Below are 23,290 nucleotides of genomic sequence, written 5' to 3'. Positions count from 1 at the left end.
TTTTTTTGAGACAGAGTCTTGCTCTGTTGCCAGGCTGGAGTGCAGTGGCGCAATCTTGGCTCACTGCAACCTCTGCCTCCTGGGTTCAAGCGATTCTTCCGCCTCAGCCTCCTGAGTAGCTGGGACCACAGGCGTGTGCCACCACGCCCAGCTAAGTTTTGTATTTTTAGTAGAGACGGGGTTTTGCCACGTTGCCCAGGCTGATCTCGAACTCCTGGCCTCAAATGATCTGCCCCCCTCAGCCTTCCAAAGTGCTGGGATTACAGGTGTGAGCCACCACGCCAGGCCTCTGCATCCTTCTTCACATGGTATTCTTCTCTGTGTCTGTGTCCGAATTTCCCTCTTGCTGTAAGGATACCATTCATTGCATTAGAACTCACCCTGATCCAGTGTGACTTCTTCTCGAATTTTATATCTGCAAAGACTCTTTCGAACTGAGGTCACATTCAGAGGTATTGGAGGTTAGACTTTGAACACATCTTTTGCATTGCAAAGTACTAATACAGTACCTACACATAGGTAGCCTTCAGTAAATAATAGTTTCCATTGCTCTGCTGTTATAGTGTTCAGCAGTGCCTACGTGGAGCTTTCTAACTGAATTCTGCTGTCTTTTCAGATCTTGGAGGGTATTGTATTGATAAAACCAGAGCATATTCTGTTGTTTGGTAATGCATGGCTTCTATTTGCAGCATGATGCCCTTCTATGGTGTGCATACGAGCCCCCATGCATCTCAATTACAGAATATATTAGGTGTCTGGATTTTGTATGACTTAGCCTAGTACTGTCACGGGTTCCTTCGGGCACTTTTGTCTTGCTTAACAATGCAAACCAGAAACTGCACACAAATGGATACCCAAAATGAGTCCTGTTATTATTGCTTCTTTCCCCCCCGGGGTCCCAAACTGCAGAAGCTTATTCACTGCAAGGCAACAAGGGCTCTAACTGTCTTGCCTCCATATATTACATTCCCTATTACACTGGAACATGGTGAAATTAATTGTGGCCGGGCAGGAAAGACAGAAAAAAACCCTATAATGGTTTATCATATTTTGTAGGCTTTGTGAGGACCATAAATTTAAGGTATATAGGAATTGTATTTATTCCTTAGATTTCACCAATTTGTGTTGTTCCTTTTCTCTGGGTGGGGACAGGTTCTTCCAGACAACTGGGTCTCTGTTGCCAAAGTAGAAAATAGAAAAGGGAGAGGGCACTGGGATGTTCCTAGTGTCACAGATGACTGCAGAGCTGTCCCTCGCAAGCTTCTTTGGTTACATGGCTTTTAATAGCTAAATTTTTAATGTAGGTTTGCGGTGGAGGGAGCTGCTTTTGACCATTGCCTCTCTTCTTACATCAGCTCTTTAATAGCCACCATTGTAGGAGTCACATTCCATGTAGAGCACTTCATAAATTGAATAGTTGTTTGTGTGTGTGTGTAGCAGAGCAGGCTTGGAGTTTTGGCCTCTGGCTGTACGGCTGTATGCTTGTGAGTGTCTTTTGTCTAAAACCTGATGATGCAGGAATTTACATCTTGGAATAGGAGCTGATTTAAACAAGGAAATTTATTCATTACTGAATTATCTTGAGAGTTCAGCATCTCCTATCGGCATGGATGTGCCCCTGGTCTCAATCTTTTTGGACAGTGAAGATGCATACTCCAAAGGTTAGAGTTCTCTGAAATGACAGTTTTTTCAAGAAAGCAGGGAAGCAGTATTGGCCACAGAGATCCAGGTGGCTGCATGAACAAGAATGCAACTTTGATTTTAGGGTTTTTATTTCCTTCTCCAAAGTCAAGGTCCATGAGTCAATTAAAAAAGAAATCACAAAGTGATTTAACTATTCCTCAGTAATCTTGTAGCATATTGCCATCAAACTTTGTTGATAGTGACTTGTGCTAGCACATTGTTATGTCCACACAAAAATTTGTACACTAGTGGTTCATAGCAGCATTATTCATAATAGCCTGAAAGTAGAAACAATCGCATGTTCACCAGTGGATGCATGGGTAAACAAAATGTAGTATATCCATACAATGGGATGTTATTCAGCCACACAAAGGAACAAAGTTCTGATACATGCTACAATATGAATGAAACCTGGAAATATTATGCCAAATGAAAAGAAGCCAGTCACAAAAGAATAGATATTGTATCATTCAGTTTATAGGAAATGTCCAGAATAGGCAAATACATGGAGATAGAAAGCAGATAGGTGGCTGCCTAGGGCTGGGTGGGGGTTTGGGAGGAAGTGGGGCATGACTGCTAATGGGTATGGGGCTTACTTTTGGGGTGATGAAGTTTTCTAAAATTGATTGTGGTGATGGTTGCACAACTTTGAATATACCAAAAGCCATAGCGTTGTATACTTTAAATGGGTAAATTGTATAGTGTGTGAGTTTTATCTCTTAGTAATGCTGTTAAAGATCACATTTACATTGCAAACAAGAACATTTATATAAAGGTGAATCAAAACACACTCTTTTCATATCTAATATATTCTGATTTATTCCAGTCTTTTCCATTCTATTTCTCTACAAGTGTCTGGACATGAGCCATGATACTGAATCCATAATCCACACTTTTATGGATTCCTTTCCATTTTACAGATTAAAAACACAAAGTCCCAGCACTTAAGAAGTGAGTGCAGGGTTACACAATGTATAAGTGACTGAGTTGAGACTTCTCACTGGGTCTTTCTTCTAACTCCCATTTCACTGTGCTAGCTAAGAGGTTGGGTAGTGTTTAAAAACAATTTAAAAGATTCAGCAAATGTAGGGGTAAACAAAAATGTATCAGCAAGGAATAGCCTCCTTATGAATACCTTCACCTACAGTCTGAAGTGGTTAGGGAAGCTTGGCACAAAGAAGGGCTGGCTGCACATTTTTGCATGGAACACAGTTTTCAGTGTCTGACACCCTGTGCATTGTCCTGGCTGAGCAAGGAGGCTCCATTTGTTTATTTTTCAAGCAAAGATGCTATTTTCTCAGCACTGTAAAGTAAGAACATTGCAAATTTCTAGCTGCCTGCCATTTGGGGCTTGCTGGCTTCTAGCCCTTCTACTAAGAGTCAAATTTGAGGCAGAGGATCATAAAAAATGAAGAAAAGACATACAGGTCATTAGGGAGAAAAGAGGAGCTGGTGTTCTCCTACAGCTCCGGAATCCATATCAGATAATTGTGCCCTGACTGCGCAGCCCTGGCCAGAGATGAAAAAAAAAAAAGAATTTTTACTGGAGTAAACGAAGTGGAAGTAGGGAGTGAGGTATCAGAAAGGCCTTAGGTTAGTCCAGATGTGTGGTATATTTTTAATAGGGAAAGGATTCATTTCTGAGTAATTATGAGCTAATTCAGACATGTGGCCCCTTCCAGTGTCTGTGAGAGGCCATTTTCATAACCAAGGTCTGTTTTTTTCACCAAGTTTTGCTTAACATTTGGAAAGAACACTCTACCTTCATAGTTAATTATTTGCATAAATATTTGCTTCTCCCAGCAGAACCATTTCCCATGTTATAAAGGACTCACATAGATTTAAAGGGTTTTTTTTTTTTTTCTCCCTGCCATAATGAATTCAGTGTTGCTAAAAAGTGTGCATCTCAGGAACAGAGGAGCTTCTGATTAGTTAGGGTTCCAGCTGAGGGTATAGGAGCAGAGATGGTAGGAAGAACAAACAGCCTGTCCTTCCACATGTCTGGACTTCAGCAGGGTTCCAGGGACCTACCATACCTTAGAGATATTGTGCGTTCAGTTCCAGACCACAACAATAAAGTGAGTCACATGAACCTTTTGGTTTCCTAGTATATATAAAAGTGATGTTTACACTATATTGTAGTCCATTAAGCATGCAATAGCATTATATATAGAAAAGCAATGTATATACCTTATTTTAAAATATTGTTAAAAAGTGCGAATGATCACCTAGCCTTCGGTAAGTTTCAATTTTTTTGTTGGTGTAGGATCTTGCCTCAGTGTTGTTGGCTGCTGATCAGGGTAGTGGTTGCTGAAGGTTGGGGTGGCTGTGGCATTTTCTTAAAATAAGATTACAATGAAGTTTGCCACATCAATTGACTCTTCCTTTCGTGAAAGACTTCTCTATAGCATGCAATGCCCATTTGATAGCACTTTACCCACAGAACGACTTCTTTCATAATTCGAGTCACTCTTCTCAAACCCTGCCACTGCTTTGCCAACTGTTTATGGAATATTCTAAATCCCTGTTATCATTTCAACAATGTTCGTAGCATCTCCATCAGGACTAGATTCCATCTCAAGAAGCTACTTTCTTTGCTCATCAATAGGAAGCAACTCCTCATTCATTACGTTTGTTCCTGAGATTGCAGCAATTCAGTCACATCTTCAGGCTCCACTTCTGATTCTGGTTCTTTTGCTGTTTCCACTACCTCTGCAGTTACTCCCCCGTCTGAAGTCTTGAACACCTAAAAGTCATTTATGAGGGTTGGAATCAAGTCCCTCTAAACTCCTGTTGATGTTGATCTTTTGACCTCACACAAATCACAGATGTTCTTAATGGCATCTGAAATGGTGAATCCTTTCTAGAAGGTTTTGAATTTACTTCGACCATATCCATCAAAGGAATCAATATCTATAGCAGCTATAGCCTTAAAAATGTATTTCTTAAGTAATGAGACTTGAAAGTTGGAATGACTCTTTGATCTCTGAGGTTCAGAATGGATGTTGCATAAGCAGGCATTAAAAATCATTAATCTTCTTGAACACCTCCATCAGAGCTTGTGGGTAACCAGGTGCATTGTCACTGAGCAGTAATAAGGAATCTTTTCCTGAGCAGTAGGTCTCAACAGTGTGCTTAAAATATTCAGTAAACTATGCTATAAACAGATGCACTGTCATCCAGGCTTTGTTGTTCCATTTATAGAATATAGGCAGGGTAGAGTTAGCATAAAGGCTCTAGGATTTTCAGAAAAGTAAATGAGTATTGACTTCAACTTGAAGTCCCCAGCTGCATTAGCTTTTAATAAGAGAGCCTGTCGTATGAAATTTGAAGCCAGGCATTGACTTATCCTGTCTAGATATGAAAGTCCTGGATGACATCTTTTTCCAATAGAAGGCTGTTCCATCTACATTTAAAAATTGTTGTTTAGTGTACCACCTTTATCAATGATCTTAGCTCTCTAGATCTTCTGGATAACTTGCTGCAGCTTCTACAGCAGTATTTGCTGCTTCATCTTGTATTTTTATGTTACAGAGATGGCTTCCTTCCACTCATGAACCAACCTCTGCTAGCTTTAAACTTTCCTTCTGTAGATTTCTCACCTCGTTAGCCTTCTAGAATTGAAGAGAGTTAGAGCCTTGCCCTGGATTAGGCTGTGGCTTAAGGGAATGTTATAGCTGGTTTGATTTTCTCTCCAGACCACTAAAACTTCCGCCATATCAGCAACAAGGCTGTTTTGCTTTCTTATCGTTTGTGTGTTCATTGGAGTAACACTTTTAATTTCCTTCAAGAAGTTTTCCTTTGCATTCATAATTTGGCTAAGTGTTTGGCCCAAGAGGCCTGGCTTTCATCCTGTCTTGGCTTTCAACATGCCTTCCTCACTAAGCTTAACCATTTCTAGCCTTTGATTTAAAGTGGGAGATGTGCAACGCTTTCTTTCACTTGAACACTTAGAGGCCATTGTAGGATTATTAACTGGCCTAATTTAATTATTGTGTCTCGAGGACTAGGGAGGCCCAAGGAGAGAAAAAGAAATGGGGGAATGGCCTGATGGTGGGGTAGCAAGAGTTCATGTATTTATCGATTAAGTTGTTGCCTTATATGGGTGTGGTTTGAGGTGCCCCCAAAATGTTTACAATGATGACAGCAAAGATCACTGCTCACAGGTCACCGTAACAGATATAATAATAATGAAAAAGTCTGAAATATTATGAGAATTACCAAAATATGACACAAACATACAAAGTGAGCCCATGAGGTTGGAAAAATAGTGCTGGTAGGCTTACTGCATTAAGGCTTGCCACAAACTTTCTGTTTGTAAAAAAAAAAAACACAATACCTGTGAAGCTCAATAAAGTGAAGCACAGCGAAATGAGGTTTGCCTGTGGTTTCTATGTCGAGTGAGTCTGTTCCTTAGATCAAGAATTGATGTTCTTTTTCACCTGACTGAGAGGGCCAGGAGCAAGGAGCAAGCTGAAGGGAATTGAAGCTGTAAATATAAATCATAATGAGTAAAACAATAACATTTAACTGTTTTTGGTTAAATGTGCCAGACCCTGTGCACAGCGTGGGTTGTCTCATCCAAATTCTTCCAATGTCTCAGTACAGCAGGTATGATATTGCCAAACTTTGGCAGACCTGGTTCAAGTCAGGGCTTCTTTGTGTACCTTTGGGAATGGGCTAACCATATACCTTTGGAAATATTGTATCTGCCTTTCTAAGCCTTAGTTTCTCATCTGTCAGACAAGGACAGTGATGTCCTTGCCTCAAGGCATGATGGATGGCTAAAAATAAAGTAATACATGCACAGCACTTGGCATACAAAATGGGGCATAAAATGATTGCTATTTTTATGATTAGGCGGAAACTTTTCAAACTTTTTTTTTTTTAAGTTATTAAAGGGATCCTTTATGGAAATGTTTTCTTTTGTGCTTCTTAACTAGCCAGGCATTTCACCGCACCACTGTTGATGTCATGAGGGCAGTTCACAGACTGGGCAGTTCCCAGGATCTCTTTAATGGTTTCAGAGAGTTCTCTGGCTAAAGATCAGTGCCACATCTGTCAAGCAATGTTGACAATCTCATCAAAAGTGATATTTCCACTGTGTTTAATGGTTTTCTGTTTCTTTTTGTCTCTGTGGTTCCTGGAGGGCTTTGCAGAAACCCTCTGGCAAAGGCAGATGGTACCACCTCAGTCTAGGCCTGTTCTGAATTGTCAGTTTCACTATGATCCTCAGACCCTTCCAATCACTGGCTGCCTTGGCAATGTCATCACCATCCTTTTTTGCAGACAGACCAAGAGGGCCAATCTTAGGGGCCAGCACAGACATGGCGCCAGCTTCGCCTGATGTGCACCTTAGGTATATGACTTTGATCTCTTTGAGGTCGAACTTCAGCGGTGTGCTGGAGGTGGCTGGTGTCAGATGAACCCAGATTCAGGACGACCCAAGAAGGTTGCATCTTGGCCTCCTCAGAGCTGAAAGCCAAAAGTAGAAACTTTTCTTATTCCTATTTTACAGATCAGGAACGTGAGGCTTAACTAGGTTATGAATTCAGGAGTCACAGCTACAGAGTGGGTGGGGCTGGGACTAGAGTTCAGGTCTGTCGGACTCGGGCCTCCTGTCTTTTCACTATCATCTGATGATTGGCTGAAGATGTCAGGTTTCTAGGAGAGGCTGTGGCCAGGGCACTGGGCCTGTGCTGCCTTTTCAGATTGTAAGGTCTTCTCTAGAAGGGAGTTGACTCACTCAGGTGACTGCCAGGAACATGGTGAGGGAGTTCACTAGAGGAGGGCAGTCATACCACCTGTTAGTGTGGGATTCCCCCAGGTATTGTCTTTGTTTCCTTTTTCTCTAACCCTGGGATTACTGAGGCTGAGGAGGTGTTTTCCACCTCCTCTTAAAAGAAGAACTCTGAACTGATTTTTGGTTGTGCAAATTTCCTTGTCATCCCCCTTTACTATGTGTTTGTTTTTTGTCCTTGTTGTCTGTCAGAGATTATCATCTCTTGTGGCAGAGAAAGACCTTTTTCCTTCTCCCTCTTCTCTGATGCTTGCAAACACTCCTAGTGGCTAATAAACACTGGATGCACCCATGAAGTAGAATCCACACGTTTAATTCTGGATTGATTCTCTGAGGCCTTCCCTGCCAGGCTCCTTTCAGCCAGAGCATGTTTGCCCTTTGTCAGCCTTATGTGCTCAACTATGGAAATGCTCAGAGCCTGTTGGGCAGGCTGATTTAAACAAACAACAAAGCCAAAAACAGTCCTAGAATGAACTCTGGAGAGGTGTATCCTGGATTCACTTGGAAAATATCCTTTGCGGTTCCAGGGAGGTCAAAGATGTGAGCCCAGGGGTCTATGGTTTATGAAGGTTGCAGATTTCTAATTCGGGTCTTGGTCTGATGGCTCCAGGAATCCTTTGGATTTAGTATAGTAATAGTAATACCACTTTAAAGTAGGCTCATTACTAGAGCAGTTATTGCTTTTGTTCGAAATGGCTCATCTAAGTCAGGCCCTATTAAATAGAGCAATTTAACTGACACTTAGCTTCTTTAGGGAGATAAATTATCCTTTGGCCTGGTCACCTCCACTTTGAAATTTGATCATTGGTATGAGCCCCGGGAGGGTAGTTCAGGCAGATTCATTTGTTCATATAAGCCCATATTGCAGTCATTCATTCAGGACACATTTAATGAGGACCAACTCTATACCTGACACTGTGTAAAGCCCTGGATGTATGATACAAATGAAGAGGACATGGGCTCTGCTTTTAAGGAGCTCACAGCTTTTATTCAATCACGAAACATTGATTGGACACCTACTGTGTGCACAAAGCCCCATTCCTGATATTGCACAGGAGACAGGTTAGTGGCAGAATGTGTGTGTTTGTGGGGCTTTTGTGATCTGTACAGAGAATGAACCTGCAATCAGTTAACTGGGTGCAGCCTATAACTGAACGTATGTTATAAAAGAGGTGCAGGAAAATGCTGCGAGCCTGAGAATGGAGAGGTTCCTTCATTTGGCTGGACTGGAGTAGCCTCGTGGTGGTGGCGTTACTGATCCTTGAAGATGTCCTCTCTGTTGAGAGTCAGCCAGATTACCTGGAGAAACAGCGTTTAAAGCAGGACTGCTCCAGGGACCTGGCTGCAGCCACAAGCCTCTCTGGAACTGAGGCTGTGTCTCTCCATCTCTCCTGCTGCCTGCAGATTCACTCCTTTTTGTGTTGTTGGCTTCTCATTGGAAGCGGCTGCGTTCTCATCCTACCCACTACTTTCTCCAGGCTTCATATCCATGACCTGCCCAATCCCAAGTCTCCCTCATGCTCTTTCACTCAGCTCCTTTGGCTAACCCAAAGTGCATTAATTCTGAGGAACCAAAGGGAGGAGTGTGCCTCACTTTCTCTTTTCTGCACCTCCGTGCGTGTCATTGGCCTCCTGGAAATCTCCTGTTGGATCAAAGGTCCCCCTCTGGTGCAGTCGGCAGTGGCCATGGTCCAGCACAAGGGATGATGGTGACCCACTCATGAGGGCCCCAGGCCCAGCAATACCCAGGCAGGGTGAGCCTTGCATCCAGTGGACACAGCATTATTGGTCAGAGAAGGTCTCTGCCTGTGCCTATGGAGACTTGTGCAAGGATACTCCTTGCAGGTCTGTCTGCAATGGTGAACACTGGAAATGCCTCATACCTTCATACCCAACCCATCTCAGGGGACTGGGTAGATAAATTATGGTACTACTATGAAGTGAAATGCTATTCAGCAATGAAAATGAATAGGCTAGATCTTCACACATTGATGCAGGTAAGTCTCTAAGGAAGACTTACAGTGGGTAAAAGGAAGGATCTAAATGGTATAATGCCAATTAAGTTTGTTTTAAAAGCACACAAAACTCTGTGTGTGTGTGTGTGTGTGTGCATACTATATAATGTATATTTTTGTGTATATGTGTAATATATGTATACATGCTATATACTATACAGTGTAATGTATGTATATATAATATGTAACATTATATATAATATATACACTATGTATAGTGTTTTGTATCTATACACACACACTTGAAATGTGTGTGGTAAAAGTAGAAAATGTGTTGTAAAGCGGATACACACTGGGATTGTGGTTACTCTGGGGAAGGAACAAAGAGAAAGGAAGATGGGTGAGAGGGTGTTTTAAAACCATCCATCTCAGTAATATTTTATTACTTAAAAAAGATAGGAAATAATGATGGTAGACTTCTAAAATTTATTAATTTGGGGTCTGGTTCCATGGGCATTTATTATGTTAACTATACTTCTTTATATGCTTGAAATATTTCATACTGTTAAATGCTATGCCTGGAGAATGGGAGGTTGTCTGAGGTGTCTGGAACTTACGTTTGTTGGGAGGAAATATGAGATAACCTGGATGACGACAGCAGGAAGGTAGGTGGAACCTTGGTCATACAGGCCATGTGTCTTCAAGCTGGGAGGCATGACATGGAGATGGTGACATGACCCATCCTCAATGTGAAAAGGGCTGGAGAGGGGGGAGCTTGGGGGCCAGGAGGTGGGATAGGAGGCTGCTGTAGTGGTCCCAGCAGGGTGGTTGAGATCCAGAAGCGGGTGGGGAGGGTATGCATCAGAGGGTCGCAGGGAATCAGAGGGATGTGGAAGGAAGGGAGGAGTGGAGTTAGATTCTGCAGGAGTCCCTAGCGCTGAATCCTTCATGCTCAAGGGAGTTTTGGCTGTTGAAGTGGTAGAACTGGTTTACCCATACCTCAGGGGCTGTATGTTCTTGCTATTCAGTGGTACTTTATCAGGAAAGTGCCTGGAAAAATAGATGACAGTGGGAAAGAGATCTTGGAGCAAAACATGACTCCAAGGAGAAGGTGGTCATTTCCTAGAGTCTGGCTGGTCAGTTCTAAGTCTGTATTCTTGATATGTAAAATATCTATTATATTTTCAAAGTACAAATTAGGATGACACTAGAAAGATTCTAAAGAAGAATTCTTTAGTGAGCTCCATATATGTTTACCTGAGTAGTTTCTTTATAAAAAAAGATTTTTTAATCTAATAACTTGGGAGAAATGGTTGCTTCAGAATCAAAGCTCAGCCTGCTTTGACTTACTGTTTGGCAGTTTGTTTCTATGGTGGCCTTTAACCTCCCTACAATTATAAAAAATAAAAAAAGGCTTTTGTTACCATTCTTATTGTTCTTTGTTGTAGAAAATACAGTTAATCAAAAGAAGAAAATAAAAGTCAGTAATCCCATCATTCAGAAAATGTTGGCATATTATCCTTTCTGTTATATTATATGAATCTGTGTATGCATATAGTTTTTAACTTTCTTTTTAAATTTTATACACAGTGGACATTTTTCTGTTAATTGAAAGCATTTCTAACTTGGTTTTTACTCAGTCTTGTTTACCCCAATTCTTTTGGTCAGTATAGTTTTTAAATTATTAGCTTTTTTTTTTTTTTGAGACGCATGTTGTGGATAACAATAGGCTTTTATGTTAGCTGACTTCCAGGTAGGAGCTCTATTTTAATAGTAATTAACATTTACAAAACACAAAGGGCCGCTTTTGCTGGGGCTCCTCTTCTGGGGGGTTGCTTCACTACTTCTTCTAAATCAGTTTAATCGCTGTATTGAATTTTGTCCAGTAGATGTCCCATAATTTATTTAATGACTCCCTGCTTTTGGGCTTTGTTTTGTTTCCAGGTTTTTGTTGTAAGCGTCACTGTGAATGACAGGTTTGTAGCTATTACTGGCGTACACTTAACGGTCATTCCTGTAGATCAGAAAAATCCCCAGAAATTCCACATCCCTTTGTTTCCCCAGAGTTGAATGACTAGCAGCAGGGACAGCTGCCTGGAACTGGCCCCTACAGGTCCGGAGCCTGGAGCTCACCGCCTTGTGCCTGTGTTGTCACTCCTTCCTGTGTCGTCCTCATCATCCCTTCAACAACCAGAGTCAGAGCTGGTGCTGCATGATTCTGTTCCTGTGACTGTCCTGCCTGTAAAGGAGCACGTGCGATCATCTCAAAGGCCCCACATCATCTCCTGGTGCTTTTTCTAACTCTGGCCTATCTTACCAGCTGCCCAGGGTCACACTGGATTTTCATCAGGCCCCTCTTGGATTGGGGAGGGTCCACTAGAACCTCACCTGGCTGTAGGACAGTGTCATCACACTGGACGAGGTCAAGGGAAGTCAGAAATGTTATTCCCAATAAATAGCTTGCAAAAATGATTTTAGCCTGGCTTGCTTCAGTGGGGAAAAGCCCCTAGGGCACACCTACCACATTGCTTCCCACTTTTTGGTAGAAAAGAATTAGAGAGGGACAGCCTAAATTATAAGGTGGTATTTATGCCATGGAAGCTCACGGGCATCCTACAAATTGAATATGTAAGAACAGCTATTTCCTATACAGCAGTGTCCATTTTCTTCTTTAGCTTTCTGGAATATAGAGTAACCTTGCATGTGGTATGAGGTTACTATCACATTTTGTTAGGGAAAACCATATGCATTTCTAATTAAGGCAAAGAATGTGTAATTTCCTGAAGTCAGGATTGAGGTCATAACTTTGAGTGCTCCAGAATTCCAAGTTTAATTAATCCAACAAATGCTGCTGATAAAGAGAAAATGTCCTATCAATATCAGAGGTGATGAGAGGGTGATCTGGCTGTGACCGGTCACTCTTCTAATGGCCAAGCCTGATCTTACCTGGCCTGGCTGGTCCAGGAAGTATCTCCTATTAGAATGAGTGTGTGTCATGTCTGGAAGCTGCCAGATTCTCTTCTAATACCATTTTCTGTTTCAGTAGAGACATTACACAGAGATTTTGCCACTGCGAATTGGATGTGTTGCTTTTCTTCCATATTCACCGTCTTTTTCTCAGCCTTTCCTGTTAAAGCCTAAGTCCTTTCAGTCAGGAGGCCTATGAGCTTCCAAGCTGAGTGGACTTGGAGAGAAAGTGAGAGAGTGTCGGTAGGGTCTTACAGCAAAAATGAGCACTGTCACATCCTGCCTCTTGGAAGGGTTGCAGTGCTTTTGTCCCTGTTCTAAAGAGTCACTTTCCAGGGAGGGAGCATCATATTAGTTCAGCTTAGATTACATGATCCCCCTTTGGCTAGAGAGGGTAGAACCTTTGACTATGGTCCTGTTACATTAGGGCTGTTGAAAGAGCAGTAATTCCAATAGAATGAATGTTGTATTAGTCCATTTTCACATTGCTATAAAGAGCCATCTGAGACTGGGTGGTTTATGAAGAAAAGAGGTTTAGTTGACTCATGGTACCACAGGCTTAACAGGAAGCATAGCTGGGAGGCCTCAGGAAGCTTACAATCATGGTGGAAGGTGAAGGGGAAGCAAAGACCTTCACATGGTGGCGGGAAGGAGAGAGAAAGAGTAAAGGGGAAAGTGCCACACACTTTTAAACCATCAGATCTCATGAGAGCTTACTCATTATCACAAGAACAGCAAGGGAGAAATCCGCCCTCATGATCCAGTCACTTCCCACCAGGCCTCTCCTCCAATATGACATGAGACATGGGTAGGGGCACAAATCCAAACCATATCATTGCACTTTTAACCCCTCCCAAATCTCATGTCCTTTTCACATTGCAAAATACAATCTCAGTAGTCCCTAGTCTTAACTCATTTCAGCATTAACTCAAAAGTTCACAGTTCAAAGTCTCATCTGAGACAAAGTAAACCCCTTCTGTCTATGAGCCTGTAAAGTCAAAATCAAGTTAGTTACTTCCAAGATACAATGGAGATACAGGCATTGGGTGAATGCTTTTCTTCCAAGTGGGAGAAATTGGCCGAAAAAATGGGGCTACAGTCCCCACACAAATCTGAAACCCAGCAAGGCAGTCATTATATCTTAAAGCTCGAAAATAATCTCCTTTGACTCCATGTCTCACATCCAGGGCACACTGATGCAAAAGGTGGGTTCTCAATGCCTTGGGCAGCTCTGCCCCCGTGGCTGTGCAGGGTACAGCCCCTGTGGCAGATTTCACAGGCTGACATTGAGTGCCTGTGGCTTTTCCAGGTGCATGATGCAGTCAGTGGATCTACCCTTCTGGGATCTGAATAATGGTGACCCCCTTCTCACAGCTCCACTAGGCAGTAGCCCAGTGGGGACTCTGTGTGGGGGCTCCAACCCCACATTTCCCCTCCACACTGCCCTAGTAGAGATTCTCTACGAGGGCTCTGCCCCTGCAGCAGACTTCTGCCTGGACATCCAGGAGTTTCCGTACATTCTCTGAAATCTAGACAGACATTCCCAAATCTCAGCTCTTGCCTTCATGCACCCACAGGTCCAACACCATGTGGAAGTTGGCAAGGCTTGAGGCTTGCACCCTCTGAAGCCACAGCCTGAGCTGTACCTTGGCCCCTTTTAGCTGGAGTTGGAGTGGCTAGGACAAAGGGCACCATGTCCCAAGACTGCACAGAGCAGCTGGATCCTGGGCCTGGCCTACAAAACCGTATTTTCCTTCTGGCTTGTGATGGGAGGGGGTGCTGTGAAGTTCTCTGAAATTCCCTGGAGACATTTCCTCCATTGTGTTGGCTATTAACATTCAGTTCCACTTTACTGATGCAAACTTCTGCAGCAGGGTTGAATTTCTTTCTAGAAAATAGGGTTTTCTTTTGGTGGCTGGGCTGCAAATTTTTCAAACTTTTATGCTCTGCTTCCTTTTTAAATATAAGTTCCAATTTCAGATAATATCTTTGTTCATGCATATGAGCATATACTTTTAGAAACAGCCAGGTTATGAATGCTTTGCTGCTTAGAAATTTCTTTTGTGAGATACCCTAAATCATCTCTCTCAAGTTAAAGTTCCACAGATCTCTAGGGCAGGGGCAGAATGCCACCAGTCTTTTTGCTAAAGGATAACAAGAATGACTTCTACGCCAGTTCCCAATAAGCTTTTCATCTCCGTCTGAGACCACCTCAGCCCAGACTTCATTGTCCATGTCTACTATCAGCATTTTGTTCCAGACCATTCAACAAGTCTCTAGGAAGCTCCAAACTTTCCCACATCCTCCTGTCTTCTTCTGAGCCCTCCAAACTGTTCCAACCTCTGCCCATTACCCAGTTCAAAAGCCACTTTCACATTTTCTGCTATCTTTATAGCAGTGCCCCACTCCTGGTAACAATTTTCTGTATTAGTTCATTTTCACTCTCTTATAAAGAACTGTCTTAGATTGGGTAATTTACAAAGAAAAAAGGTCTAATTTACTCACAGTTCTTCAGGCTTAACAGGAAGCATTACTGGGAGGCCTCAGACAGCTGACAATCATGGTGGAAGGTGAAGGGAAAGCAAGGACCTTCTTCACATGGTGGCAGGGGAGAGAAAGCAAACAGGCAAGTGCCACACACTTTTAAACCATCAGATCTTGTAAGAACTTACTTGCTATCACGAGAGCAGCAAGGGGGAAATCCACCCCTATGATTCAGTCACCTCCTACTAGGACCCTCCTCCAATGCAACATGAGATTTGGATGGGGACACAAATCCAAACCATATCAGATGCTGAGTAACGTAAACAAAAAACTGCACCTAGTTCCCACTATAGATGCGACCTGAAAATGGCCTACGCACTCCTCATCCCACAGGAAATATGGGCTCAGAGACCTTGTGGATAGCACCACTGAGTATTTTCCTCTAGCCCCAGCAGTTTGATTCTGTTCAGTCTTTCTTTTTTCCCTAAATCATGTAGGCCCCATAGTTACCAGAGTTATAGTTAACTCACAGATTAGGGGAAAAGCCATGACTTTAGGAAGCATATGGATGAATTAAAATGTTGGATATTCTACACACTAGCTGGATGCACTTGACTTTTCCCAGCTTTGGTTTCCTTATGGATACAGTCAAAGGGATGAGATGCCTCCCAGAGTTGTTCTGGGAATTTAATGGAACAGGCCGAGCTGTGTGCTGGGGACGTAGGAGGTAGGAGTTACTGAATGGATGTGTGATGGTGGTTCACCCTCCCCAAATCCCAGACTAGGCATCTTAGGCTGGCTCCCTCTCCACAGCTGCTGCAGTTCCTAGTGTTTAAGAGTGTGGGTTTTAGAGTCAAACAGACCTGGATTCCATGACTGTCTGCTTATGATTCCTTGGGCAAGTTTTTGAACTCTCTGAGCCTTAGTTTTCTCCTCTGTGAACTTAGCACTGGTTCCTTCCTCCATCACATGGTGGTGGCGAGGAATCCCATGAAGATGTAGGACATGGATATTTAGCTCAGTGACTAGTGCATAAACAGTGCTCCACAGTCCTCACACAGGGTGAAATTGCCTTATGGGCTCAAACCTGTGGATTCAAACCTTACTTCTGGCTGTGTCTGCCTTACTGCAAATGTCAACCATTCCCCTTCTTGCAGGGGAAGTAGCATTTTAGCCCAAGAGGGAGGAAATGGCTGCTTCATTGCTGTCACCCTGCTCAAGGTTCAGCCCCACTGGTCCCATATTTGACCTCAGTGACTCCCTCAATCTGTAGGGGAGAAAGTTAATAATTCTGATTCCAAGAGCTTTGGAAAAGTCCCACCTCTTTCAGCAGGCATTATTTATTTATACTTTAATCTTCATGGATTACTCTGAGCTGCTCATAGCTTTCCAGAAAGCTCTGAGTAAGTGGAAATTGTACATGCACCTGAAGTAATTAATGCACTTTCTACTAGAGAGAGAAGGTGTAATTTGCAGGAATGTGTATCAAGACTCACCCTGCTAAATTTATACCCTGTAATTTGCAACGTTTGTTGGCACTGAATTGGCAGATTGGCGAGTCCAGCCTACCTGCTTTGCAATTATATCTACTGGCCCGGTATTTGAGGTTGAGTAACTGGAGAGACGGAGATCTCATCACTTAAGTAAATTAGAACTCGCTCCTGGGACCCATCTGAGATCACCCTCTGGTAGGGAAAGCTGGTTAATCGTGTTTCCTTTGTGCAGACTGGAGAGAATCTGATAAGGGTGAGGGAGGAAAGAGGTGAAGACACAGTCCTGAGGCTTGCCTGGGTGTGGAAGGACCCGCGGCTTGGGAAGGCGTTTCTGCAGCAGTCCCTCCTCAGCCAGCACTCTGGAAAAGGAAAACACAAAACTGTTAGAACAGAAATTGTTTTATGGTCTGTTTTATGAGCTGCATCAGCCCTAATCATCAGCTCTGGGGGAGACTCTTGTTAGTTTTTAAAACTAGAAGTCACTTTGCAGCCTCTGCAGACCAATGATTTTTGTAAAATCCTTGTAAATTTTCTTTTTTGGGGGAAACTGGCAGGGGAATCCTATAGGCTGCAGTGTAGGCTTGTAGTTCAGGTGCTGGGAAGATGGTGTGAGATGGTTGGGGTTTTCCATAGCTGTGTTTTCGTGGGCAGATAAAAGAATTGAGTGAAGATGAAATAAAGTTTAGGCAGACCCAACACTTGTAGAAATACCAGACCCTCAATTTATTCTGCGTTACCTCTGGCGGACTGTTCAGCCTCCCTGAATGGCCTCTCCTCCTTTGTGAAAGGGAGCTAATGAGTCTTTTGATTGAAGTTGTTATAAATATTAGATGCTTATAAAGACACCTGGCACGTGGAGAATAGCCAATAAATGGTAGTTATCATTAGGGCCATTTTTATGCGAGGAGAGCATATTATTTGTCGTTTGTAAAGAACACTTGCAGCCGCAAACCAGGCAGAATGGGTAAACAAATTGGGTAAATATTTTTTCAAAAAGCGATTTGAATGTGCACCCGAGGCCTGGAAATGTGGATTAGATATAGATTGTGCTTTGTTAAGAGTGCAGTCATACCTCAAGGAAAGCCTCCACCATCCCAACTCCAGGGTTCATGGTAGATGGTCATTTCCTATTTGGTGCTGGGACCTCTTCAAGGCTTGAGAAAATATAAAGAGGAATTTAGAATCTGGGCAGAGAGATCCTGTCTCCAGGAGTTTATTGGGGTCAAGAAACATAGCTTTAAATGCTCTTATTGCAAGATTGGGTTTGTAGATATACAGATAATTCTATGGCTGTCCCAGTCCTATGGGGTGAGAAAGAATGAATATATATATATTTTTGTCTCTCTGTGTATGTGTCTGTGTCTATTTCTAGTAAATATTTATGGGCTGGCAAACTGAAACTGGGAAAGGCCCATGTTTAACTGGCTAAATATTAATAAGCATATTCAAGAGAATTGAGGCCTTTGTTTTGTCTCTTTAAGGAATGAATCCGCTCTTATTCACTGTGTATTCACAGGAAACTGTGCTGTGCAAGGAAGAAGTACTGCCTTGTTTTCCTTGTAGGCTTTCCAGCTTGGATTTCGATTTCCACTGAGGCCTTATTTTTAAAAACATGTTTTTACAGCAGCATTACAACTGTGGAGATTATAGCAGTCTCCTACAGCTTCGGTTATGAAAATAATATATATCGTGTTTTCATTCCTTTTAATTGACCATTCTCTTACGTTCCTTTGTCTCCACATGAGGACAGTACCAGATGTCTCCCTGCTTTGTATTTTTTTCTCTCTTCTCCAATACTTTCAGATCAAGGCCCAAGTACACACCTTCACTTTTATCCTGGCTTCCTGGAATCCAGTGAAATGGATTTCATACTGCTGAAATATTCATCCTTTCTCCAACTCCTATTTGTGGCTACTTCTACCTCTCGTCCTAGAACTTTCCTGAAGAGTTCATTTCCTTATCTTGGTAGTGGTTCTCAGATAGCTCTCCTTTTTGCTCTGAGACAGACCTTTTAATTTCATTTAATCAAATGAAATTTGATTAAATTTGGAACCACAGTTTAGAACACCTGGTCTGGGAGCAGTCATCATAGGCAGGGCTTTTGATAAACTCCCTTTGCAGGATTTGGTTGGCTATCCTGGTCACCTGGATTTAAAAAAGGCTAAGAATAGCATTGGAGAAGACAGTCCTGTGTTATTTTTCACTTACATACCTGAAAAATTAGTTCCTATAAGAACAGAGATGGATTTTCCCCCAGCCAGAGGTTTATGCTGAAAGATGTAAAGTGGAATTGGGAAGATGAAATTAGATTCTTTAGGAAAGAATGGGTTTCCCACTTCCACTATAATGGCTGTCATGCATCCTCATAAGTGGATTGGGTGTTGCTGAAATGCAAATGCCCTTCGTTCTGTTGCTGATTTGCTTACTGAAAGTTGCAGAAATTTAATCCATGCAGAAAATGCTGTGAGTCACTTCATTTCCTGCAACATTTTTTCCCCCATTATTCATATTACGGAAAGGAGTACATCAAAAAGGCAGGTCTACAAAAAACACAGTTTTCAAAAAGATTGTTTTATTTTTCTTAGGAAGAAGTTTTCCAGAAGTCTGTAACCAGTATCAGGAATTCTCCAGCTTTGCGTACACAGCCACTCATTATGATCGGATTGTACTCTTTGTTTTTCTTTCGCTTGTTGTCTTTGGGGTTTTGAAGATTTGAAGGTCAGAATTATTGACAAAGTGCTCAGGCCTTGAAAAATACTCTCAGGATGAGAAACTGAAGAATATAATCTAATTTATTGTATTTGTATCTGGAGTATTTGAATGTTAAAATTTGAAGCCCAGGATAGCTCTCTGTGTTCCGTGTTACATTTTAGGGTTGCTTGCCCCTTGCTCCAATGGTGCAGGCAGAAGAAATGCAAACAAAGTACAGCATTAGCTTGAGCAAAACATATAAGTAGGACAGTGGATCTGCTGCCAAAAGTACCATCTGCTGTTTTCCAAAGCCAGAGATTGATGACTTGAGTTGTCTCTGCCTTCAGCAAATAGAGACTAAATAGATTTATTTACTTTTAAGTTTGACCAGCCCTTCATAATATTTCTTATTAGAAGAATATGCTTTGGAATTAGTGAAGATAGCCCCAACTCTTTGATTCCCAAATGGATGCCTAAAAATTTCCAATAGCTTCCAAGTTGGATTTTCTTATTACTTTTCTTCCCAGTCTCTTTCTAGACAGGGCTTCCAGGTTAACCTACCTGAAGCATTACTCATCTCGTGTCACTCCCTTGCTCAAAAACAGATGATGTTGGCTTCTCCTTGTGTATAAAGTCAAGTCCAAATTCCATAGCCTGGCACTTAAAGCTTTTCCCACTTTGATATCCTCCTCTCCATGACCGTTTGTTCTCATGCCTCCATTAAGCTCAGTGTTTCGTTTGGAATGGAGGTGTGCATCTTACCCAGCCTACAAACCAGCCTGATTAGAAAGTATTCCACGCAGCATTCCATGATGCTTTCCCTGAAACAAATTTCGCCCTCCTTAGTAATTCTGACATTCCATTTCCTACTTTCTTCTTCGGCGTTTATGTCCTCCAACTTTTATAATTATAAAATAATTGTAATTTTATAGCTCTTTATGTGCACACTCTTCTCTCCTGCTCAATGGTAGGTTTTCGACGTGCTCAAGTCTTGTATTCCCTGCAATCTGGAGTATAGTAGGTATTTAATGCTTTCTTTTTGGGTGAGTGAATGAATCAGTTGAATGGGTGCTTACTACAAAACAGAGTATGAGAGAGGCAGTGGGTACATATTAAATATAAACATCTTGAAAATGTCGTTGCTGAGGAGATACTGGCTTGGAATTTTAGCAGTGAGAACACAGTGGTCATTGCTGTAGTTTAGCTTAGATTTGGGTGGTCCTTCAATACTTCAGATGTGTAATTAATTTGCTATTTGTGTATCAAAAGTTCTGCTACCTCAATAATACTGATGTTCTGATTTTGAAAGGGTGGAGAGAAAACCATAAGCAATTGTAGCTTATGTCTTCTTCATCAACAGGTCTATTACGCTGTTTTGGGGACAGAGTAGAGGTCAGTAGGAAAGAGCTTTGGGGAGCTAGATAGGTCTTGATTTGCATCCTAGTTCTCATTAGCTGGCTTGGCATCTTGAACCTCAATTTCCTCATCTGGAAAATGGGTGTAAGTAGCTACCCAGTGGGGATGCAGTGTGGATTAAATGACATACAGAAAGCACCAGTGCAGGCTCTAACATATGGTGGGTGCTCCATGAAGGCAGGCATCACGTCTAAGGGAAGTCTGAGTGGTGGCCTGTCACCAGCATCATGACTGTTTGACTTCATAGTCTAACTGTATAGCTGTGGGGAAAGAAGGCAGGCAGGGTCATAGTAGTTTGCTATTTTCCTCGAATGTGGTTTATTATTATTGATTTTAGTTCATCAGTTTAGATTGCTATCCTTCTATATTCTAAAGTTACTAGGGGTTAGGAATTCTGATTAATATTTCTATAGTAGTCTCCCCTTATTCTTGGAGGGGGTACATTTCAGGACCCCCAGTGGATGTCTGAAAGTGAATATAGTACCCAACTGCTGTCAATTCGAGCATATTTCTGTGCCTGTGTTCCACCCACAAATTTAATGCCTTTTCCATCCTAACTAAGCAAGTATCACACACTCTGGCTATAACCTTTGCAGTTTGAGGTGTGACAGCAAAACTATCACAAATTTTTTTCCTTCTTCACAATTTCACACATAGAAAATTTGTTCTTACTGTACATCTTAGCAACCTCAGCATAAGATTTTTTTTTTCTTTCCTTACTAAGTTGAGAACTTTCACCTTTTCACTTAAAGGAAGCACTTTACAGCATCTCTTTGGCATAGCTGAATTACCAGCATCACTCCTCTTGTGCTTTGGGGCCATTATTAAGTAAAATTGGTTACTGAAACACAAACATTGCAAGACAGAGGCAGTTGATCTGATAACTGAGACCTCTCTTAAGTGACTAATACCAGGTAGTGTAGACTGTGTACGCTGGACAAAGGGAACATTCATATCCTGGGCAGGACAAGCGGGACGACATGAGATTTCATCACACCACTGAGAGTGGAGCATAATTCAGAACTTATGAATGGTTTATTTTTGGAATTTTCCATTAATATTTTCAGAAATCCATTGACTGAGGGTAACTGAAACTGCAAAAAATGAAACCACAGAAAAGGGAAGACTGTTGTATTTCAAGATGTGAACTTCTGGGAATTTTGAAACTGGAATAAAGCTGGATGGAAAGTTGAAAATAAAAAAGTCGGATGTTTGGGGGCAGAGGATGGAAATTTATGTAGTTTGAATTCTCTCTCTCCATTATAGTCCGAAGTTACCTGTTAATTTTGAAATATATCCGTTAGGTGTAAATCGGCTTTCCCAGAGGTGATTCTGTTTGGTATATTTAGAGACAGGCATCCTGAGAAATATTTTGTTTTCCAAATTTTGCTGAGTGTTCTTATCTCTTGTCCATTGAGCAGTATTGAGGATAATGCCTGATTTATAGGGGCAGTTTGATAATAACACATTTTTCTGAAATTGAGTGCTTAGTAGCAGGGATTCTTAGCCTCTCAGCAGCTTGCTGATGCAAAGGGACTTTGAAGGAATGATGTCAATTTCTTTTTTTGGAGGGCGGGGGGAGCTTTACGTTCCGAGTTACATGTACAGAATGAGCAGGTTTGTTACACAGGTATACATGTGTCATGGTCGTTTGCTGCACCTATCTGGCTATCCTCTAGGTTTTAAGCCCCACATGCATTAGATATTTGTCCTGATGCTCTCCCTCCTTGCCTCCTACTTGCTGACAAGCCCCTGTGTGTGTTGTTCCCCTCCCTGCGTCCATATGTTCTCATTGTTTAACTCCCACTTATGAGTGAGAACATAGTAGTGTTTGGTTTTCTGTTCTCGTGTTGGTTTGCTGAGAATGATAGCTTTCATCTTCATCCATGTCCCTGCAAAGAACATGATCTCATTATGGCTGCGTGGTATTCCATGGTGTATATGTGCCACATTTTCTTTAGGAATGATGACTATTTCTTTGGATGGTGTTTTACAAATTCTGTTTCCTTTTCTTCTCAGGAGTTTGCAATTCCCAGGGGAGTGTGCCTGAGTTTTTTCTGTCTGTCTAGCTGGGGTGACTGACAGTGGCTGTTACAGGTGCCTTGAAGTCTTTCTGCCTCCCATCCACCAGCTTTTCTGCTGCCCAGTAGATAAGTGTTGTCTGCTAGGATCAGGAAGACATTGGTGGAGAGCTAAGTCAAGGCAGGCTTTGCAGGCTCACCCACCTGTTTTTTTCCCTAAATAAAGATACTTCGTAAAAAATTCTTGAGTTGGTTCTTTCCTTTGAAACCTTTCCTCCTTTGGTCTTTGGATGTGTGTCCTGCTGTGGGTCTGTGATTCTTGGGCCTGGCAAGTGTGTGGTGAAATATTCCTTTGACACCTCCCTGTTCTGGGGGCTGAGCTTTAAGCAGACCTTTGCATGTTTACACAAGTTTGGGATTTTTACTGGGGTGGGGGAGGCCTCTGGAGATTGAGTTGCTCTGGGAGGAATTTTGAACAGAAGCTGTTTGTTTTGTGGGAACACAAGAAGCTGATCTGAGAAAGAGTGACAGACAGACAGAGGGGTGCATGACCAGCATGGAGCTGTGTACTAAATACAAAGGAATGGTATTACCAGCCTGGCCTTTATGAAAATGCTGCATAACACCGTTATGGGAAATGATGGCTTTTGTTGTGTCCAAGGAGTGGAAGTGGCTAGAAGGGTGCAGTACAGGATGTGAATTGTACCCCCAGTGATCGTAATGCCTGGGGTGTTCGTAAAGTCACGATTCCCCTTGGCTGGGTGGCCCATCTCACCTGCT

The 23,290-nt window shown here is 42.1% G+C and overlaps 1 protein-coding gene and 1 pseudogene across 3 annotated transcripts in view; one reads left to right on the top strand and one right to left on the bottom strand.

Moving 5' to 3' along the window:
• LOC108305725 overlaps positions 1–18,739 on the bottom strand; it is a 42,015-nt pseudogene extending 23,276 nt beyond the window's left edge.
• LDLRAD3 (low density lipoprotein receptor class A domain containing 3) overlaps positions 1–23,290 on the top strand; it is a 299,452-nt gene that overhangs the window by 49,682 nt on the left and 226,480 nt on the right. The gene's annotated exons all lie outside the window — the stretch shown is intronic.

The sequence above is a fragment of the Cebus imitator genome, unplaced genomic scaffold (assembly GCF_001604975.1).
Source record: "Cebus imitator isolate Cc_AM_T3 unplaced genomic scaffold, Cebus_imitator-1.0 Scaffold66, whole genome shotgun sequence".
NCBI classification, from domain to species: domain Eukaryota; kingdom Metazoa; phylum Chordata; class Mammalia; order Primates; family Cebidae; genus Cebus; species Cebus imitator.
This window is presented reverse-complemented; position numbering and strand designations above follow the sequence as displayed.